General features: G+C 34.2%; 1 protein-coding gene across 1 annotated transcript in view; it reads right to left on the minus strand.

Annotated features, from left to right (window-relative positions):
* The window catches only part of CNTN5 (contactin 5), a 1,454,884-nt gene that overhangs the window by 1,094,413 nt on the left and 337,345 nt on the right, over positions 1–23,126 (minus strand). The window contains exon 2 of the mRNA XM_055091393.1: positions 18,324–18,459. The gene's annotated coding sequence lies outside the window, so the exon portion shown is untranslated. The remainder of the gene's footprint in view (positions 1–18,323; positions 18,460–23,126) is intronic.

A 23,126-nucleotide genomic window follows, 5' to 3' on the forward strand; every position in this document is an offset into this window, starting at 1 on the left:
ATGACATTCTTTTTAATAAACAGCTGAGAACATGCAAATTGTCTCTAAACTCCTTTTCTTCAGACTACATACCACCAATTTCTTTCCTCATTTTCCAGGTGATAATGATTCATCACCCCTGCTAACTTTTCACTCAGCCACCTCCAGGTTGTTAATGTCTCTCTTCCAGATGGGTTCTGACCAGACCAGAGCAAAGTAACACCAAAGTAGCCTTCATTCTGGATGCTATTTCCTGCTATCATTTTTAGTAGCCATTTTTTCACCACTATTGAATTATAGCAATCTAATACTCCTTTTTCATTTCATTTTTATTTTGTCTTTTTTTTTTTGTACTGTTTTTGTATATCTCTTAGGTTTTTCTTGCTGACAAATGGCCCTTATTGAAGCCATTTTCTATGTAGACTCAGTAAAGTACTGATATCACAGCTGGAACAAAAGTATAAAATTGTTTGGATCTAATTCATTTTATCCAACTATTTATTATATTCCTAAAAGTAAAAATAAATGATATAACTCATTTAATTTCAGACATTAAAATCTACCTGCTTCTTAAATGACATGAAAAGGACACATTTTGAAGTTTCATAAAAATTAATAATTTTTAAAATGATAACCCTAATTTGTTTTCGATTGCAGGTTAAAAACCTCAGTGTTTAACTATGTATCATTATAAAATAAATTCAAATCTTCTACCCTCACCTCCTCCCCAACACAGGTGTCTCTGAACATAGTCATAAGAAATAGTTTGTGAAAGTCTGCAAGTCAAATTACACTCACTAGGTAGTATTTGTTTTTAATGTTTTAAAATCCTTTAAGTTTTTCTTTATTAACAACAGGTGGAAGATTTTCTTCTGTTATTTAACATTATTTTTCAATGCCTTCCTTGATGCTAATAAGCATTTTTTAAACATGGAAAATATCAACATAACAAATAATTATCATCACTGGCTTATTTCAACATAAGTTAGATAGCCTATTTGTTAAAGCAGTGTGAGGTGTTCTTGAATCAGATTTAAATGAACACTTTTATTATTTGTATAATTTATCACTGCAATCTCCATTATTGTAGTGATTTCTATTGGATGGTATTTGCACCAGGAATTTCTTTACTTCTTTTGTTCTTTCGGAGTAATTTTCTTCAATCATGTGATTCATTCAATTTTTCTTGAATTTCACATATAGGAGACTGGACTCAAGGTATATTTTATGAGGATCTCTACGTCTGGAATGTTGTCTCCTCAATAATACAACAGACAGATTAATTGCCTTCATGACAGAAATGTTCTTATGAGGCTAAGTCTAAAGCTTTTAGTTTTTCCGTCTTTCTTTTCCCCTCATTTTTCACTGTTTGTAGATAAAATACTTCTCCTTTGTTAAAGAGTGCAAAGCATATTACCTATAGGTCATAGCACATCCCACTAAATCCCATGGTTATCCAGTATAGCATACACATATTCCAATTATTATAATTTTATTAGTGTGGAACCTGAGACTATGGGTTTTCTTCATATAATACTGTTTTGAAGTAGCAGAGTTAGGACTTACATTCATGATTTCTTTTTCTTTTTTTTTTTTTTTTTTGGGGTGAAGTAGAAAAAGATAGCTTTATTGCTTTGCCAGGCAAAGGGAGACACACTGGGCTTCTGCGTCAAACAACTGTGTATCTCTACGCTCATGATTTCTGATGGCAAATGTCATATAATTCCAAGCTTCCAGACTGCCTCTAATTAATTCATCAAAAAATCAAGCTATAAAACTATAATATAGAAACAATATCAAATGAGATTATAAATTTAAATGATTTGGATTTGCATGTATTTCATCTGAAAGTAAATCCTAGCAGTTTCATTTTGGGAACATTGTATTTTGTTTTGAAATTCATATTTATATCTAAATATTATCAATCAGTATTCAACATTTTGTGCATCATCAGTGTATTTTAATAAAAATTCTGGGAATTAAATTATTTCATTTAGCTATGGGTATCTGTTAAGAGTAAGAAACGTTTCATGCAGAAGCCTAAACTCCTGCTATAAGACGACATTGAATTCTTACTTCACTTACTGTTAGATTTTTATTAATTTACAAAAGGTGTAAGATGCAAATATGATAATAAAGCTTCCTTTTAAATGCTTTATAAGACATTAATTAGTTCAATCACCCAATCAATTAGACATCTTTAATGAATTATTGTTGAACCAGGCAGGTCAATTGGGGGCAGGGGGAGACAGAGGAGAAGCAGAAGTAAGCAGAAAAGTTTACTCAATATATTGAAAATTTGGAGCCTGAAAATAAAATTTCTAAGAAAAGGAATGAAATTATATTTTGTAGTTGTTAATATGTTTAATGTATTGATAGATTTATGTAATCGGGGTACCATAGATCTTACAATCAATTATTTAATTTAATAATTTACTTTTATAGAATTATTGCGAATATTACTAATATTAATAATTATTGGTGTAGAAAAAAAACCCTCTGTACTTGCCCTCTTTGCTTTTTCCTCTCATTTCCTCTCAAACACACTCAAACCAAATGTTCATTCCCACCATAACTACCACTGCACTGTAAAAGCTCTTGGCAAAGTAACAATGAAATCAAAATAAATAGAAAGTCAATGTTAAGTCCTCATCTTAGGAGATCTATCACAGCTTTTGTCATGGCTGTTCACTTCCTCTTTCTTGCAAGCTATCTTTACAAAGCATCTGAATCAACATTCTTCAGTTTTTCCTTCAATTTCTGTAGCTTCTCCTTCTCAGGCTCTTTTGCTAATTCTCCTCATCTCTGAAAGCTATGTTTTAGTCCATATAGTTATTCCTCTCTCCAACTTCTTTTAAATTATTGGCATGAAACACCAGCGCAAACTCCCAATTTTACATCTACAGCCAACTCAGCTTTCTTAAACTCCAAATTCATCTTTCCAAGTGCCTATTTTACATCTTCACTTGTATGTCAAATAGGCATCCTACACTTGTCTGAAAAATAACCTCCTCAATCTCCCCACCCAAAACCTGCCATCTTCTCAATCTTAATAAATAAGAGACTCTATCTTCCTACTTGCCCAGGCAACTCCCATCTTCCAGTTACCCAGGCACAAAAGACTGGTAACAGTCTTTATACTTTTCTTCCATGTCATATCTAATCCATCAACAAATGCTTAAAATGTAAATTAAATCATGACATTCTTCAGTTCAAAGCCCTGCAACATCTGATTTCCATCTCGTTGAGCGTAAAAGCTAAATTCCTCATAATACCTCACATTAACTTATTTGATTTCTTTGTCCCACCAGCTCTCTGGGTTTCGTTTTTTCCACTCTTAACCACCCAGAACACATGGAAAACACTTCTGCCTCAGAAGTGTCTGTTGTACCTTCTGTCACCAGAGAAGCCACAAGGTTACCACCCTTGCTTCCTTTATGTCCCACAGCAAGGGTCTCATCAGCAGGAAATTTTCCCATAATCTCCCCAAAATCAAACAAATAGACAAGGAAACAAAAACACCCAATCCCTACACTCTCTAAACTTTTAAACTCTGATTTATTTCTTCCCAAATATTCCTCACTTCAAAATAGTGTACATTTTTATTTGTACATTCATTCAATGTTTCTCTGTAATGGAAAGTCAATTTCAAAAGACCAGAGTTTTTTTTTTTTTTCAGATTTTATCCATGAATGTATTTTTAGATCATTCATAATAGCATGTCACATATGTCTGTGAATAAATGAAATACTTAAAACTGATAAAATGTTAATAAATATTTTAGAAAATTGCAAAATCAAAGATGTTATAATGATTTTTATAGATTACTTATAAACACGTCTCAACAAAAGCTTATACAATTTACAAAAATGTAAACAAATAATAGGCAAACAAAATAAATAAATGCATATAAAAATGAAGACGAAATAATAAGAAAACAAAATGGAGGATATCATAAAATCCAGCAAAGTTCATTGGCTATACTTTGTCTGTCATTTGAAATAAATCTTGTAGCAGCCAAACAGAAGGAAATTCTATAGGTGACCTTAACTACAGAATCCATAAGATGAAAATAAACAATCTCCCCCATCCTCATCTAACAATAACAATAGCAATCGAATTAAATTGAAAAAATAAAGTTATTCAGAAGGTGAACAATTGTTCTTGGTAGTAAGGAAAGAGAGACATTCCCCACCTCCACTCTAGCCCAACCCCCTAAGAGAATACTGTCAGAAATGGTAGATTACATGGCTAACTCATTCCTGTAATTTGAATATGACATTCTTATTATGTCTCTCAATACAAATCAATAGTAAATGCCAAAGGACAATTCAGTGCAAGAAATTTTATGAAAGAAAAAATAACAACATTCAAGTATACAGCTGTCTGGTCAGGCTCAAGGGAACGATAAATTTTAGAATACTTAGGTCAAATATTTTCAAGTGACTAAAGATATTTTATATGTAATATAGTAGATATTTTCTGTATTACATCTTTGAGGATGTTTTGTGTTAATAACAGTGCAAAATTAACACTGATTTATTATACTAATGCAAGTTGAAGGGACTATTTCCAAAAAGAATAGAAAAACATTTCCTATATCACATTAATTTTCACAAATAAGTTTATGCATTTAATTTAAACTAAAGCATATTATATGGGACATAATGCTCTGAAATATGAATACTATAGTTTAACAATTATTCTAATTTTCATATTATAGTAGTTATTTAAATAGTCACGAAAACACAATTTAGCAGTTTTATTCTTTTTTCTTTTCTTTAATTTTATTTTTTATAGACTGCAGAAATAATTCTTTACATTACACTTCAGATAGTCTTAAAATTTTTCTCACACATCTTCATTTTTATTCTCTGAAAACCCTCAAGCAGAGAAAAATAGATATTTCTGAAAAAGTGTGTGACTTACTATTTTTACCATAATATTTGCAAACTAATTTATATTCTATGTGTATGATATACGTTTCTAAAGTCTCTTCTAAGATTATGCTTTATCATTATTTCTCACGCAGCTAAATATTAGGAAAAAATTGAGTGTACTGCTCCTTCTCAAATCAAATTGCAGAGAAAAATTATCAAAAATTTACACTATAATTTTCCTTCCAACTCCAAAATGTATTAATAAATGCTCTGTAAGTATCCTCATATCACTTTAAATTTGTTCTTCTTGAAGACTAAGTTTAAATACTTTCCAAGTCCACTTAAATTTTAAAGTATATAAAACACAACTATTTGAATATTTACTTAAAGCTTGACTTTACAATTCTTATAAAAATCTGTACCCCAAAAATGTTTCCCTCTTACTACATCATTGTCATATTGCTCTTCTTTTATGCCCAGTGTTCATCTAAAGAGTTTAGTTTTTATTCCTAATTATTTAGTTTATAGACAGGAAAAACGGCCTTTCTTTCACAATATAGGCCATAGAAGTGGAAATATAAGGCAAATTATTAAATAAATATTAGGTAAGACATTCCACAATAGTTTCTATCCATACGTGTGTGAGGCCATGCCTTTCAAGCAACTCTGAGTGCACCATGTATTGGGTTGGCCAAAAGGTTCATTCGTTTTTTTCTGTAAGATGGCTCTAGTAGCACTTAGTTGTCTTTAACTTCATTCGAAACAATTTTGTTGTATTGTGACACCTGTCATATCAGCGTGCAGTTTTTTAAAAAAACATCAATATTGGTGAATTTTTGTGTAGCCATTTTAATACTGAAGATGGAAGGAAAAAGCAACATTTTTGGCATATTATGCTGTATTATTTCAAGAAAGGTAAAAATGCAACTGAAATGCAGAAAAAGATTTGTACAGTGTATGGAGAAGGTGCTGTGACTGATCGAACGTGTCAAAAGAGGTTTGCCAAGTTTTGTGCTGGAGATTTCTCGCTGGACGATGCTCCACGGTCAGGTAGACCAGTTGAAGTTGATAGTGATCAAATGGAGACATTAATTGAGAACAATCAACGTTATACCATTCAGGAGATAGCCGACATACTCAAAGTATCCAAATCAAACAATAAAAGTCATTTGAACCAGCTTGGCTATGTTAATCACGTTGATGTTTGGGTTCCACATAAGTTAAGCGAAAGAAACCTTCTTAACCTTATTTCCGCATGCGATTCTCTACTGAAACGTAACGAAAACGTTCCGTTTTTAAAACAATTGTGATAGGCGATGAAAAGTGGATACTGTACAATAATGTGGAACAGAAGAGATCATGGGGCAAGCGAAATGAACCACCACCAACCACACTAAAGGTCAGTCTTCATCCAAAGAAGGTAATGTTGTATATATGGTGGGATTGGAAGGGAGTACTCTATTATGAGCTCCTTCTGGAACACCAAATGATTAATTCCAACAAGTACTGCTCTCAATTAGACCAACTGAAAGCAGCACTCAACGAAAAGCATCTGGAATTAGTCAACAGAAAACACATAATCTTCCATCAGGATAATGCAAGACCACTTGTTTCTTTGATGACCAGGCAAAAACTGTTATAGCTTGGCTGGGAAGTTCTGATTCATCCGCTGTATGCACCAGACATTGCATCTTTGGATTTCCATTTATTTAGGTCTTTACAATATTATCTTAATGGAAAAAATTTTAATTCTCTCGAAGACTGTAAAAGGCACCTGGAACAGTTCTTTGCTCAAAAAGATAAAAAGTTTTGGGAAGATAGAATTATGAAGTTGCCTGAAAAATGGCAGAAGGTAGTGGAACAAAATGATGAATATGTTGTTCAATACAGTTCTTGGTGAAAATGAAAAATGTGCCTTTTATTTTAACTTAAAAACTGAAGGAACTTTTTGGCCAACCCAATAATTATACTCAGGTTCTTCATTCAAGATATGGGCACGTTACAAAAAAGTGAAATATTCTTTTAAACAACTCACTTTGATTATTTGGCATCTAATAGATAATTTGATATTTTAGACGAAATTGCCCTAGTGTTTGATGTGCTACATACAATAATTCTGTTCATGTTTGTTGAGTTTATTAGTGTGTGCAGACACACCCCTCCAATAAATTGAAGGATAGAATCAGTAGAAAACAAGTTATGTTTAGCCCAAGACTAAGGTTAGGACAAAAAAGGCTCACATACTCCCTTAAGAAATTTATTTGTAGAATTTAGTGTAGTTTCAGAGAATGTGACTATATTGTAACTATACCTCAGTAGCAAATGCTGTTAATGTCTCAATTCATAATCCCTAGATTCACCTACAGCCACAGAAGAGTGTTCCTGTCCCTCTTTAAGGGTTAACAATGCATCATTGTGTCTCTGTCTCGAGGTTTTCTCTAGCACCGTGGAAACATTTTCAGCCAAAGCAGGACAGCTCAAAATGGCCCCCGTATTTAATGTTCCCAAAGTCAACCCTCACCCAATTAGAACAATGAGGGACACATTTAACCCAGTTTCTTATCTCTTGTACAACAATTATGAGGCATGTTTCCTGTGAACCCCCAGAGGGAAGTTGGTGCAGGATGGAGTTCCAACTACTTACACTTGTTGACCTGCTCAGTACTGTCCTCTCTCTGAACTTTTCTCTCTTCTATGTCTTGCTTTCCCCACTCTCACTTGTGCTTACTGGGATCAACTTCCTGGTAAAGTATCAACATCAAAATCCTTTTATCAGGGTATGCTTGGGGGAACCCAAACTAAGATGATATCCAAAAAGTTATCTGGAAATTTTATCCTAATTTAAAAATAATAATAATAATAAATAAATAAATACATTTATTTATTTTTGGCTGCATTGGGTTTTCGTTGCTGCACGTGGGCTTCCTCTAGTTGCAGCGAGTGGGGCTACTCTTCGTTGCGGTGCGCAGACTTCTCATTGTGGTGGTTTCTCTTGTTGCGGAGCATGGGCTCTAGGTGCACGGGCTTCAGTGTTGTGGCATGCATGCTCAGTAGTTGTGGCTTGCAGGCTCTAGAGTGCAGGCTCAGTAGTTGTGGTGCATGGGCCTAGTTGCTCTGCAGCACGTGGGATATTCCCAGACCAGGGATCATACCCATGTCCCCTGCATTGGAGGGCAGATTCTTAACCACTGCTCCATCAGTGAAGTCTATCCTAAAATTATCTAGAATTTTTAGCATGGGCACCATACAAGTAACATGGCCCCAGAGAACTTGTGTTTTGATAGGTAGGATTAAGAGACTGAAGACTGTAGAGTTTTCCCAGTGCAGCAGAAGAGAGCTGTGCTAAAAACTGAGACTCTAGAACCAGATTGCCTACATTTGAAACACCCTCAACTGCTTGCTCCTTGATCTCTTACTGCTTTGGTTTAACCTAAGGATATTACTAATCTTGAATTAGAAAGTTGTTATGAAGATCAATCATAGAAGAGTTTCTGATGTTTATTAAGGGAAAAATGAATTTTAGCTATTACTACTATTACAGGTTGTACTAATTTGGCCTAAAAGTAGTCATTGAAACAGCTCTGGTTCAGTTGAATATGATTTCCAAAGAAATATTTCTCAGAAATGCAATGACTATCCATTATTGATTCACATTCGTCTTTGCTAATATTTAGATTGATGAACAGAAAGGCACCCAACATCTACTCAAATCAGGAATACAGAAATAATGTCTATTAGAACTATATTTAATAAATCATTAAAAAGAAAATAATCCTATTTACATAAACATTTAAATTCAAAGATAATATTGGCAAGACTAAGTGGGACAACACAGGCAAACAGATGAATAATTTTTCCATCAAAAGGGTAGTTCCACATTGACACTTCATAATTCACTTTTAGAAGTGTTGGTATTTTTGGAGGAATTTAGCATTTTGTGTTCTGATCCTTGAATTTAGGCCACCTTTCTACTCTTGAACAAATTAAATAAATATATATTATATTGCTGTGATACTTGTCTCATCTGGCACCTTTTGTTTTCAAGATTCTAGAGTTCTATTATTTATCTAAATGTCCTTAAGCTCCTTCTTCTGTTCTGTCTTTCCTGATTTTTAGCCATAGTTTGATTAATCATTGTGTGCCTCCAAGAGCCAGAACTGGGAAACAGAGTTGAAGCAAGCACTGTTTGGTCCTGGTGTAAGTATATAGGGTGTGGATAAGTCTATTGTAGACAAAAATGGCATTGAGAGTAGTACAGATCTGTGCCATGGGCTTTGGTTTGGTGGTGTTGCTTCTACACAGGTGCCTTACACTTTCAGTTGGGACGTGCTGACCCTTCTTCAAGCTACACAGATGATTTTCACTAAAAGCTCTCCCATTCACAAGCATATAACCATGATTTTCCCTGGCTTCTTTAGAAGAAAAATAATCAGTATCCAGAAGCTTCGAATAAGTAGTTAAAGAACTTGAAAGATTCTAGTTGGCAGTGGAATGAGTTTCCTAGAAGGTAAGAAACTGGTTCAGGCAATAGCTTTTAAATATTTTCTTTATGTTTTCTTGAAAGTGAATATGTCTAATAGATTTATGATAAAATCTATGCAGTAGATAGGTGATGAAAAATGAATACATTCAATTCTTAGAAAACTTGTGATTGCCTTAATCAGTAATTACATGATGCTGCTGCAATTCTGTAGACCAGCCCTATTTGATGTAAATTTAAGAGCCACAAATGCAAGCCAAAGATGTAATTTTAAAGGAAAAAGAAATAGGTAAAATTAATATATTTTGTTTTGTTCATATATTTTTGTTAACCTAATACATATAAATACCACAACATGTAATCAAAATATTTTTTGTATAATCAAAAAAAATTACTAATAAAATACTTTTTTGTTTTTTCATACTGAGTCTTGGACATCTGTGTTGTATTTTATTTTCACAACACATTTCAATTTAAACTAGTTACGTTTCAAGTGCTGAATAGCCACATGTGTCTAGTTTCACTGCATAGCACAACCGTGGCTCAGCCCAATATTTTCTTTATAGTATTCTCTTAGATATTTGCTACTTTATGAAATACTTCTCAGTTGCTTTGCATGTAGAACTCTTTACAGTTTCTTCTGGCTAACACAGTGAGGATATCAACTCTCAATTGACAGAATGGTCCTCTATCTATTTCTAGAGGCCCGGCTATCTTCTTGCATTCTTTTTTTAATCCATTAGAATTATAAAAGAATTATAGTATTAGAATTATCATAATAGCTGTTAGAATTGCTTTTAAAGATGCTTACATGTTTGAGAGTGTAAGTCTGAGAACTTCAAAGAGTAAAGGACATATCTTTTATCACTCAAGCTTGCCTATACTGACTTTTTAAAAAAATTATTTCCCAGATCTTGATAGCATTCTCAATAGTACATACTTTCTAATAAAGACATGATACACCAATGCACATGGCATGTGTGTGTGTGTGTGTGTGTGTGTGTGTTGAGAGAGAGAGTGTGAACAAAATTGATGAATTGATGATCGCTGTATTTTTACCCATAGCTTTGGGAGTACAGTGTTTTTTTTTAATCTTCTACCTAAACAGGTCATCATGTGGATAATAATGTGACAATCTGTTATCATTACCTCTGTTGGACTGTTCTGAAGACACTAGAGAGAATTAAATGACATGTAAAAGTCAGTCTATGGAAAAGTCTATTGTACTCATCTCTGTTATTTCCACTGCTACACATCACTGAAATCTTAGAACAATATGATTTGCTGTAGTGACATATAAACACAAAGGTCATTTTTCACCTTTTTCTTTATCCCAAATAAATCTCATAGGTCCTTTAATACTTTCCATTCCACATGCTAGCTTAATATCAAATATTTTGAATTTTAAAATATTAAAATTTATATTTAGTATATAATAATGAAATGTTTTATTATTTCAAGAATTTACCAATTTGAGAAGCACACAGGTAGTATGAAGTACTTAGTATAATATATTGTCCTTGATTAAGTCTATGAGGTGGTGGGCAAGCTAAGTCTTGGAGATTTCCAAAATTCCATAAAGCAGAAAGAAGGAACGAGTATTTAAAAGTAAGTACTATAAGCAACCCTAAATCTTAAGCTTCTTCATTTTCCTGAAACCTACCTACTTCATCTTATGTATAAGCATGGCCCCCCAAATCACCTAAATCATGTGTGATCAAAAACTTTTTACTGAAAGTATTCTATTTCTTTTTTTCCTGTCTTCAACATGTCAGACGCAAATTAGGTAAGAAAAAAAGATTTGAAAAGTAAATATGATAGTATTAAAGAAAAAGCATATATATGTATACATATGTATATATATATACATATATATATATAGTATTTTTTTTCAAATGAGATTTGCAATCATGGTCATAGAATAGAATTGACAAAGCACAGAATCTGGTGCCACTATGTGCAATTTACAAGCTACAAGAAAAGTTTTATAGACAATTTAATATATCTTTTATATATGAACTAATCACTAAAAAGCTTATAGAGATACCAGTTTCTAAGTTAGAACACAAGAAAATGTAGATAGTTTATTTTCAAGGGAAAAGAGATGCTTTTGTGCAAAGTTTATCATTCTTGAAATAACATTTCAGTTTTTGAAACTCAACTATTGCTTCAAAGTTTACTAAGGCAGAATACTGTTGCTTGGAAATCATTTACAGTGTAATCTTTATTGCTAGTAGTCTAATTATTTAACTTACCATACATTAGCGATAGGGATTTTAGACTTCCTTAATTTGACATGCTAGCCCTGAGGATGGCAGATCATCATTTGGAGAATACTTAACATCTGTAAAGGCATGATTGTCAACCCAGCTTATTTACATTTGAACTCTTTCCCTTACTCACAAGCCCATAGAAAAAAAGGGGAAAACTTAAATCTGGAAGATTAATTTGTAAATGAAATTAATTTTTCTGCCTAATATAAAAATCTGTCTTCTTACTGATGAATATCAGCTATATAAATCATTCCTTTTGTTTTTTGTCCAATTATTAAGAATGCATTAAGTGTAAAGCTCTATGGATGGTACAGATTTGTATAAAATTAAAGTGCTTAGCTTTATAAAATATTGTATAGAAAATAAAAGCAGATGAACAAATAATTGATGATGTCAGTCAGTATGTGGCATATTTCTTATTTAATGCAAAAAGAGTCTGACGCATATTGTGGAAACAGTTGCATTTGACCTTAATCTTGAACATGAAAACAGGGAAAACTGGGGGTATAGAGTATGCCAGATAGGGTTAATAATAAAAACAGTATAATTGGAGAAGGGCAGTGAAATGCATGTTTAGGAATAATAAGTATCTAGAATGAGTGGAAAATAATTTTTTTGTGAATAATAGTTGTATTAGTTAGCCATTGTTGCACAACAAACCATTCCAAAATTCAATGCTTTAAAATAACAATCATTTATTATCACTTACTTATCTTGAGTGGCTGAGGGTCAGCTGATTACAGCTAGGCTTAGCTGGGATGGTTCTCCTGGGGTGGCATTAGTCCACTGTCTTTTTTTTCCTTATTCTCATGATGATAAGAAAAGAACAACAGGGTTTGTGGAAATATACAATGTATCTGAAGATCCAAGCTCAGGGCTGATATACTATTACTTTTGCCTCATTCTATTGGCCAAAGAAAGTCACACATGGCTAAGTCCAAAGTCAAAGGACAGGGTTTTGTATAATCTGTTATATGTGTGTTGTCTACTTTTTGTTTGTTGTTTACCTTTAGACATTTTCTTTACCTGCCAAGGCCAGGTAAAAAAAATAAAAATAAAACTCATGGTATTTCAAGCAGAAAAGAATTTAGATATTAGGTGTTTATAAACTGTTAAAAGGGCTGAAGGATCAACTGTCAGAAAGCACTGCTAAATCTTCAATTAACCACTAGCCTTGAAACAGTAAGAAACTGCAAAAACTATACATAACTGCAGCAATGATAATAGCTTCCAGCACTGAGACATAAGATACTAAGAAAAGCATCTGGGGTTACTAGAACTGGAAGGACCATGGTAAGATTTCTACTTTTCTTATAACTTCCATATCTCATGTTTCCTGTTGAGTGGCACCTAATCCTAAATCTTGCTGGCAGGTCTTCTGAGAAGTGCAGTTATTAGGCCCCCATGCCCTCTAATGTACTGAAGAGGAAAAGAATGAGGAAATAATGCTATGTGCCAGCACAAAATCCAGCAGAGTATTATATAATCATTGTTTTGATTATGAATGGGAGCATTTGTTTTGTATCCCATTTTCTAATAACTTATGACAGATGAATCACTTTTCTATGTTTATTTTATATCCCACAACAGCCCCAGGATGCAAATATTATTAATGCTTTGAAAAAGGGTCATATCTATTTTTCTTTCTGCTCTTCCCCCCTTCCTCCCTCCCTACATCTCTCTCTCTCTTTCTTTACTTTTCTTTTATCCTATCTTTCCTTCCTCTCTTCCTTTTCTTTCTTCCTTTCTCTTTCTTCCTGCCTTCTTTTGCTTCCCTTCTCTCCTTCTTACCACTTCCCTACTTTCTCTACCTCCCACCCTTCCTCCTCTCCTTCCTTTCTCCTTCCCACCCTCTCTCCCTCCCTTCCTTCCTTCCTTCCTTTTTAAAATCTCATCAGACTCTCAGTATTGTTCTACTCAGTGGTAAAATAGTGTGGTATTCATTCTATCACAATAGCAATCATAATAAACACCTTCCAGATACCAAAGTCCATATGTGTATATGTGTGTATATGTATACATGATAGATAGGTAGGTAGATAGATAATAGATAGACTTGCTTAATTTCAACTTCTCATACCCTTGTAAAATGAGACATCAATTTTTTTTTAAAGCTGAAGGAAACATAAGGTTCATAACAATTAAGCTCAAGTTTCTACAGGGAGCAAATTTACAGCAAAGATTCAATCCTGGCTCATCCTTATTCCAAAGCCTGTAATCTTTCCATTTGTCAAAATCACTTCAATACACTCAGTAAATATGACAGATTTTAGGAAAAAAAAGTCTGTATCTTATTAATAATTAGTCTGCCTAGGACTTACTAAGTAAACTAAGCTTAGTACAGAAAGAGTAACTAAATTTCAGACATCTACTGGTAGAGATAGAGCCCCTCATATATTTTGTAGGATAGTCTTGAGCCATTCAGGTAGCTGAGTATTCAAGCTAAGGGTTTCCGTTGCTTGTATATAAGCAGGATTAAACAGAAACTTTCTTATATATCTGAAAACTGCCTGAAAAAAATCATTTTGGTTTTTATTTTCCACACTCAGTCTTCCCTGGCATCTAAATAAAGGTATAGGAAAACATGATACTAAATGCCTAAATGCCACTCTTTCCTCTGTCTCTGTGAATTCTTTCCACAATAGAAATATTCAATAAACATTACTATTTACTGGTCAAGTATCATGTATGATGTATTTTGCATACATTCGCATTACGTGAAGTGTTTGAATGTTTACAGTTTGTGAATGCTAACAAAAGTCTATGTAATATAAAACCTAGGCACTCCTTCATATTATCACACTGAAACTTAGTACTGTTTTTTCCCCTTTTTGCTTTGGGCAAGCTTAGTTTTTTTCATATCCTTAGGAACTCCAACTTGAAAAATATTAATTCACCAACATATCTTCTCTGAACAAAATGATATTGAAGATAATACCTTGGTAGCCAACTTAAACCACCCCCTCCCACCTCTACAACTGGCAGACAGAGGTAAATGCTATCTAAGAAATTCATACAACTTCAAATTATAAAATATTTTATACAAACCGATAAATTATTTGTCATCCTGTTTTGATTCACATATCCAGGGATTTTTGTATACTTTATATAACAAATTTTCCTATAAAATATTTGAAAATAGTATCTTCCAGAAGACAAAAACCTACAAATATAGTTAAAATTAAAAAAACTAATTTTTACAAGTAGCAAAATACTGATCTTTATAACAAACATCTTAGAATGAATTAATATTTTATTATTGAATAACAATTTTGGAGGGAACTCTTCCATCTCCCTTCCTGACAATTAGGAATTGTACTTTCCCATTTATTTGGACACACTACTCTTGAAAGACTATTGTGGACACTCCAATTGTTAGAAAATTCTAATATTCAGCCAAAACTATCTTCATGGAACTTCCCCATTATTTTAAGTTGTGAATTCTGGATACCACACTGTAAACATTATAACAAGTAGCAGTGCTGTTAACATAAACAGCACATATGTAGCAACTAAAGTATGTGAAAAGGGGACTTCCCTGATTGTCCAGGAGTTTAGAATCCCCCTTCCAATGCAGGGAACACAGGTTTGATCCCTGGTCAGGGAACTAAGATCCCACATGCGGCAGGGCAACTAAGCCCACGTGCCGCAACTACTGAGCCCATGTACTCTAGACTCTGTATGCTCCAGAGCATGCGCACCAAAACTAGAGAGCTTGTGTGCCACAACTACTGACCTCATGTGCTCTGGAGCCCATGCCACAATTACAGAGAAGCCTGCATGCCACAACAAAGAGCCCGTGCACTGCAACAAAAGATCCTGTATGCCACAACTAAGACCCGATGCAGAAAAATAAATAAATAAATAAATTTTTTTTTTTAAAAGAAAAAAACGCACAACTTAAAGGTTGAGGATTATTTGTAAAAAATAAATAAAAAAATAAAGTATGTGAAAAGGATTTTTTCTTTCAAATTTTTATGCAATTTTCAAGAACATTAAGGATGAAAAATTAAATTTCTCATTTTTTAAAATGAGAGAGCATCCCACTCTATTTTCATCAGCTGTGGTTCTCTTTATTTATATGCATTGATACTAGAAATTAGAGTTTTTTCATTAAGTGATAAGAATTCTGCCAATTCTGAATATCTATAAATTTAGAGCCACACAGGCTCTTCTCTAATGGAATGAAGCTCTTTCTCGTGGAACTGAGCCAAAGTCTATTAAATAGCATTGTGTAAGTTATTGAGTGAAATGTTTCATTGTCAGAGGCTGAACTCAGGACCCCTTTTAATATATGTTACTGCTTATTATGGCAGGAATTTAGCTGATTGTGTCAAGATAAAACTGTCAGTGCCTTCCTTGAATGTTTCTAGTAGCTGTAGTGACAGATTAGGTACAAGTACATGAATGAAATGGGGCTTTATTTAAACTGACACTGTGAATTCACTCTCATCAGATTCATCAATTCTAATTCACTTATGTCTTTTTGGAGTGCTCAGTCTGTCTCATCTGTTTCAACTGCTTCCTATTCTACCAATATGCTTTTCAATTAGCCAGGCAGAATAGTAGAATGAGTGACACAACACGAGTGAGCTATGCTCTGCCAAACCCGTGTCCATAGGTTCTCTGTACAGTAAAATACATTCCCCATCCTCAACGTGAAACCTAGATTTATTAATATGTTGCCAAAATCCTCTTCTCAAAAATTAATTAGAGTTCTGTTGAAGTACTTGAATTTAACACAATTCAGCTGGTAATTGATAAAATGCACCAGTTCACAGGTGGCAAAGGCATTTACTCCATTCTATTTCCATCTGCTGATATGTCTACCATAAATTTAAACGACATATCCATCATGCATCTGGAAGTGAGCATTAGATCCAAAATCCTCTTACCCACAGCTGATATGCTGTGTTCAGTTGTCTTTCTTTAAAAATGTCACAAGCACCATAAATAGTTTCTAACATTGCAAAATTCAATTAAGGTGTCTGCATATAATTTATCTCTGGTATTCACAGGTATTAGAGAAGCAGCAAGTTAATATAGAGTTTGATTTGTTAAGATGCTCCAGTGATTAAGAGTTGAAGACAAAATGCTTTGTATACAGAAAATAATACCTTCCAAATGTGTGTGCATCTTTTGTAGATAGAACACAAATTGTTATCTTTATTTTATTTTGTATATGTAACCTATTCTCAGATCATTCTTGTTGTAACAAGCAGAAATATGATGGCAAAATTTGGCTGAAAAATCTGTTCAATATTAGAATATAGCAATGGACTAATTCATGGGGAACTCATTTTTTTTCCATGGCTTGGGGTTTCACTATCAGAGACTTTCAATCTACTTCCTTATCTTTTCTCTCCCCTTATTTTCTAGACTTTGAGAAAATGAAAATTCATGGTTATTTTTCTCCAAAAAATTAATTTAAAGATACCTGGTATAGTTAGGATCTTCAATAAACATGAAAAACTGGTATGACTTAATGGAATGAATGAAAGGCACTTGAAATGTAAAATTTTCTGTAGTGATATCCCAGAACAGAAGTGTGACTAGTAGAAAGTAAAATCGCATGTCAAACTCTTGACTCTTAACACTCTCCCACAGAACTGTTCTCAAATTCAGATTTAGTCACTTTCCTTCTTTACTCTAATTTTCAAGCATGAAGAAACTGAAATCATAGAATAGGCTTAGGAAAATACTTTCCAATATTTTGAATCAATTAACTTGAATTAACCTGACAAATTAAATGATAGCTCTATCACAGCCTTGAAATTGGGTATGATACTGTCAGTATTTTATAAATAATTAGAAAACAAAGGTATATAATTCTACATCTCAAATGGATTGACCTCCTTGGCTGATTATACAAAAATACTTCATATGTATTGTAGTTAAGTAGCACACAGTAGGTTAAATTGAAATAATTGAATTAATACATTGAATTAATAAATTGAATTAAATTGAAATAATTTCAATAAATTGAAATGTTCATGCCCACTTAGTTGCGAATATTAAACATGTTTCTAATCATGTATTCTAAAACATTTTAGTGTATTCATTTTATATGACTATTATTTAATTATACAATGGTCATTTTTATTCAAAATAGATGTAAATAATATTTAATGATTTTGGTTGTTGTTTTAGTATACAAGAATGCGGAGTTGCTGAGAAAATGCCATACAAGTCACTTTCATCTGGGAGATCTCCTATTAAAGTGGGGATGATTCAACCTCTTTCTGTGCAACACTTCCTGCCTATATAACCTAAGCAATGCCTTCAAACTCAAGCTGTCAAAAAAACCCACGAAATCCATCCACTAGCAGATTATATGTTGGTTGAGGAAGATATGAAACAAGAGGCTATATGAGAATACTGTTTCTCTTATAGTTTTCAGCAATTTAACACAATCTCTATGTACTTGCCATGCTCATTTCAAACTAAAAATTTTAATAAAGACAAAATTTTTTACTATTCTCACTTTAATATTATTACTAGAATATTTGTAGAGTGTTTGTGTTTACTAACACAATTAAGGTTTTTTCAATTTAAAATAAAGCACTTATTTAGAGTAAACAAAAAATTTGATCTTTAACATATTGAGCTATTGTTAAGAAGTTCCATAAATGGCACACACAGGCTTTATTTTTCTTTTCCCTTCAACATTTTTTTCATTTCAAAGGTATATTAATAAAAGATGAACTGTACCTTCTGTCTGAAAACAGGGCCCAGATTATAAACTTCAAAAAGGAACTGGTTCTGTAAAGATATCCTTTTGCCAGTCATGCAAAAATGATGCTTAGTTGATCTTGAATGACACTAAATGGTAATCCTTTAAGGTCACCTGTTAAGAAAATACATCTGCTATTATGGTTACAAATAATTTTTATTTCAAATTTCCATTGTTTGAATTAAATCCAATTTTCTTATTAAATATCTTATGTAATTGCTTTATTTATACAGAAAATTACTATGCCATTTACCAATATCAACATGTATTTATAATACTTCTAATTAAATATAGAGTTGTTACATTATCAGATTTAATTTTTCCTTTGTAATTTATATTTGCTAATAAACACAAAAGCATATCACAAGCTAAATTTTCATGGATTTCAAAAGCTTAAAACATTTAACACATCATTCAGACAGAAAATCAAAAGGAAGAATTGAATTTAAACTGTATGTAAGACCTGATGGACTTACAGATATTTACAGAACATTTCATCCAACAGCAGCAGAATACACTTTTTTCTCATTAACACATGGAACACAAGTATTTATCATAAATGGTTGTTGAATTTGTCAAATGCTTTTTTTTCATTTATTCAGATGCTTATATGGTTTTTATTCTTTATTTTGTTAATGTTATTCAACATCTGCAAATCAATCAATGTGATACACTACATATCTTTATGATAAACACTCTCAACAAACTGGGCATACAGGGAATGTATATCAACATAATGAAAGCCATACATGACACACCCACAGCTAACATTATACTAAACAATGAAAAGACAAAACCTTTCCCTCTAAGATAAGGAATAAAACAAGGATGCCCATTCTTACCACATTTATTCAACATAGTACTGGAAGTTCTAGCCTGAGTCATTACGCAAAGAAAAAAGAAATAAAACGCATCTAAATCAAAAAGGAAGAAGTTAAAACATCTCTATTTGCAGATGACATGATATTATACATAGAAAAACCTAAAGACTCAAAAAAGAAAATTAGAACTAATGAACAAACTCAGTAAATTTGAAGGATACAAAATCAAAATGCAAAAATCATTTGTATTTCTATACACTAGTAACAAACTATCAAAAGAGAAATTTAAAAAATAGTCTGTCTAAATTGCATCAAAAAGAATAAAGTACATAGGAATAAATTTAACCAAGGTGGTAAATGACATGTATACTGAAAACTATAAAATACTGAGGGAAGAAACTGAGGAAGATACAAAATAAGGAAAGATATTCTGTGCTGATGCATTGGAAAAATTGATATTGTTAAAATGTCCGTATTACTCAAAGTGATCTAAAAATTCAGTGTAATCCCTATCAAAATTCCAATGGCATTTTTCACAGAAATAGAAAAACCATCTTAAAATCTGTATAGAACCACAAACACCCTGAAGAACCAAAGCAATCTTGAAAAGGAAGAATGAAATTGGAGGCCTCCCACTTACTGATTTCACACTGTATTACAAAGCTATAGTAATCAACACAGTATGGTACTGGCATAAACACAGACACACAGATCCATGGAACAGAATAGATAGCTCAAAAATAAACCCATGTATATATGGTCAATTAATTTATGACAAAGGATCCAAGAATATGTATATGGGGAAAAGACAATTTCTTTAATAAATGGTATTGGGGAAAGTGGACATGTGGTTACATGTAAAAGAATGAAACTAGACCCCTGTCTCACACCATAAACAAAAATCAACTCAAAGTGGATTGAATACATCAATATGAGACCTGAAACCACAAAGCTACTAGAAAAAAAACACATGGGGGTAAGCCCCTTGGCACTGATCTTGGCAAATATTTTTTGGATTTGACACCAAAAGCAAAGATAACAAAAGCAAAAATAAATAGGTGGGACTATACCAAACTAAAAAGCTTCTGCACGGCAAAGGAAATAATCAACAAAATGAAAAAGCATCATACGGCATGGGACAAAATATCTGCAAATCATTTGTCTGATAAGGAGTTAATGTCCAAAATATACAAGGAACTCACACAAATCAATAGGAAAACCAAATAAACAAACAAAAAACAAAAATAGAGAATCCAGAGCAGGACCTTCAAGATGTTGCAGGAGTAAGACGTAGAGATCACCTTTCTCCCCACAAATACATCAAAAATACATCTATATGTGGAACAGCTGCTACAGAACACCTACTGAATGCTGGCAGAAGACCTCAGACTTCCCAAAAGGCAAGAAACTCCCCAAGTACCTTGGTAGGATAAAAGAAAAAAAGAAAAAAACAGAGACAAAAGAATAGGGAGGGGACCTGCACCTCAGGGAGGGAGCTTGAAGGAGGAAAAGTTTCCACACATTAGGAAGCCCCTTCACTGGCAGAGTCAGGGGGTAGATGGGGGGAAGCTTCGGAGCCACAGAGGAGAGCTCAGCAGCAGGTGCAGAGGGCAAAGCGGAGAGATTCCTATACAGAGGATCGGTGCTGACTAGCACTCACCAGCCTGAAAGCCTTGTATGCTCACACACTGGGGAGGGTAGGGGCTGGGAGCTGAGGCTTGGGATTCAGAGGTCAGATCCCAGGGAGAGGACTGGGGTTGGCTGCGTGAACACGCCTGAAGGGGGCTAGTGTGCCACAGCTAAATGGTAGGAAGTCCAGGGGAAAGTCTGGAACTGCCTAAAAGTCAAGAGACCATTGTTTTGGGTTGCACAAGGAGAGGAGATTCAGAGAACCGCCTAAACAAGCTCCAGAGATGTGCACGAGCCACGGCTATCAGTGCAAAACAGAGATGGGCATGAAACACTAATGTTGCTGCTGCAGCCACCAAGAATTCTGGATGCAAGCACAGGTTACTATCCAAACGTCCCCTCTGGGGAGTCTGTGCAGCCCACCACTGCCAGGGTCCCGTGATCTAGGGACAACTTTCCCGGAAGAACACACAGCACGTCTCAGGCTGTTGCAACATTATGCTGGCCTCTGCCGCCACAGGCTTGCCCCACATTCCATACCCCTACTTCCCTCCAGCCAGAGTGAGCCAGATCCCCCTAATCAGCTGCTCCTTTAACCCCCTCATGTCTGGGTGAAGAACAGATGTCAGAGGGTGACCTACATGCAGAGGCAGGGCCAAATCCAAAGCTGAAACTCAGGAGCTATGCGAACAAAGAAGAGAAAGGGAAATCTCTCCCAGCAGCCTCAGGAGCAGTAGATTAAATCTGCACAATCAACTTCATGTACCCTGCATCTGTGGAATACCTGAAGAGACAACCAATCACCCCAAAATTGAGGTGGTAGACTTTGGGAGCAACTCTAGACTGGGGATTTGCTGTATGCGACTGACCAGTTTCTGATTTTTATGCTTACTTTGTTTAGTTTTTAGCACTTGTTATCACTGGTGGATTAATTTATTGGTTTGGCTGCTCTCTTCCTTTTTTTTTCTATTACTTTTAATTTTTTTTATTTCCATAATTAAAAAAAAATTTCAATAACTTTACTTACCTTTTTCTTTTTCTTCTTTTTTTCTCAGCCATGTGGCTGACAGGGTCTTGGTGCTCCAGCCGGCTGTCTGGCCTGAGCCTCTGAGGTGGTAGAGCTGAGTTCAAGACATTGGACTACCAGAGACCTCCCGGCCCCACGTAATATCAATTGGCAAGAACTCTCCCAGAAATCTTCATCTCAACACTAAGACCCAGCTCCGTGCAAAGACCAGCAAGCTCCAGTGCTGAACACCCCATGCCAAACAAGTAGCAAGACAGGAACACAGCCCCACCCATTAGCAGAGAGGCTGCCTAAAATTGTAATAAGTTCACAGACACCTGAAAACACACCACGAAACGTGGTCCTGCCCACAAGAAAGACAAGATCCAGCCTCATACACCAGAACACAGGCACCAGTCACCTCCAGCAGGAAGCCTACACAGCCCACTGAACCAACCTTAGCCACTGGGGGCAGGTATCAAAAACAATGGGAACTAGGAACTTGCAGCCTGTGAAAAAGGAGACCACAAACACAGTAAGTTAAGCAAAATGAGAAGACACAGAAATACGCAGCAGATGAAGGAGCAAGGTAAAAACCCACCAGACCAAACAAATGAAGAGGAAATAGGCAGTCTACCTGGAAAAGAATTCAGAGTAATGATAGGAAAGATGATTTAAATCTTGGAAATAGAATGAAGAAACTACAAGAAATGTATAACAAGGACTTAGAAGAACTAAAGAGCAAACAAACTATGTGGAACAACACAATAAATGAAATTAAAAATTCTCTAGAAGGAATCAATACCAGAATAACTGAGGCAGAAGAACGGATACGTGGCCTGGAAGATAAAATAGTGACGCAACAACATTCAAATTACATAGGTCCCAGAAGAAGGAGAGAAAAAGAAAGGGACTGAGAAAATATTTGAAGAGATTATAGTTGAAAACTTTCCTAATATGGGAAAGGAAATAGTCAGCCAAGTCCAGGAAGCACAGAGAGTCCCATACAAGATAAATCCAAGGAGAAATATGCCAAGACACATATTAATCAAACTAACAAAAATTAAACACAAAGAAAAAATATTGAAAGCAGCAAGGGAAAAGCAACAAGTGATATTCAAGGCAATTCCCATAAGGTTAACAGCTGATTTTTCAGCAGAAACTCTGCAAGCCAGAAAAGAGTGGCAGCATGTATTTAAAGTGATGAAAGGGAAAAATCTACAACAAAGATTACTCTCCCCAGCAAGGATCTCATTCAGATTCAATAGAGAAATTAAAACCTTTACAGACAAGCAAAAGCTAAGAGAATTCAGCACCACCAAACC

Source organism: Physeter macrocephalus, chromosome 16 (genome assembly GCF_002837175.3).
Source record: "Physeter macrocephalus isolate SW-GA chromosome 16, ASM283717v5, whole genome shotgun sequence".
Taxonomy (NCBI): domain Eukaryota; kingdom Metazoa; phylum Chordata; class Mammalia; order Artiodactyla; family Physeteridae; genus Physeter; species Physeter macrocephalus.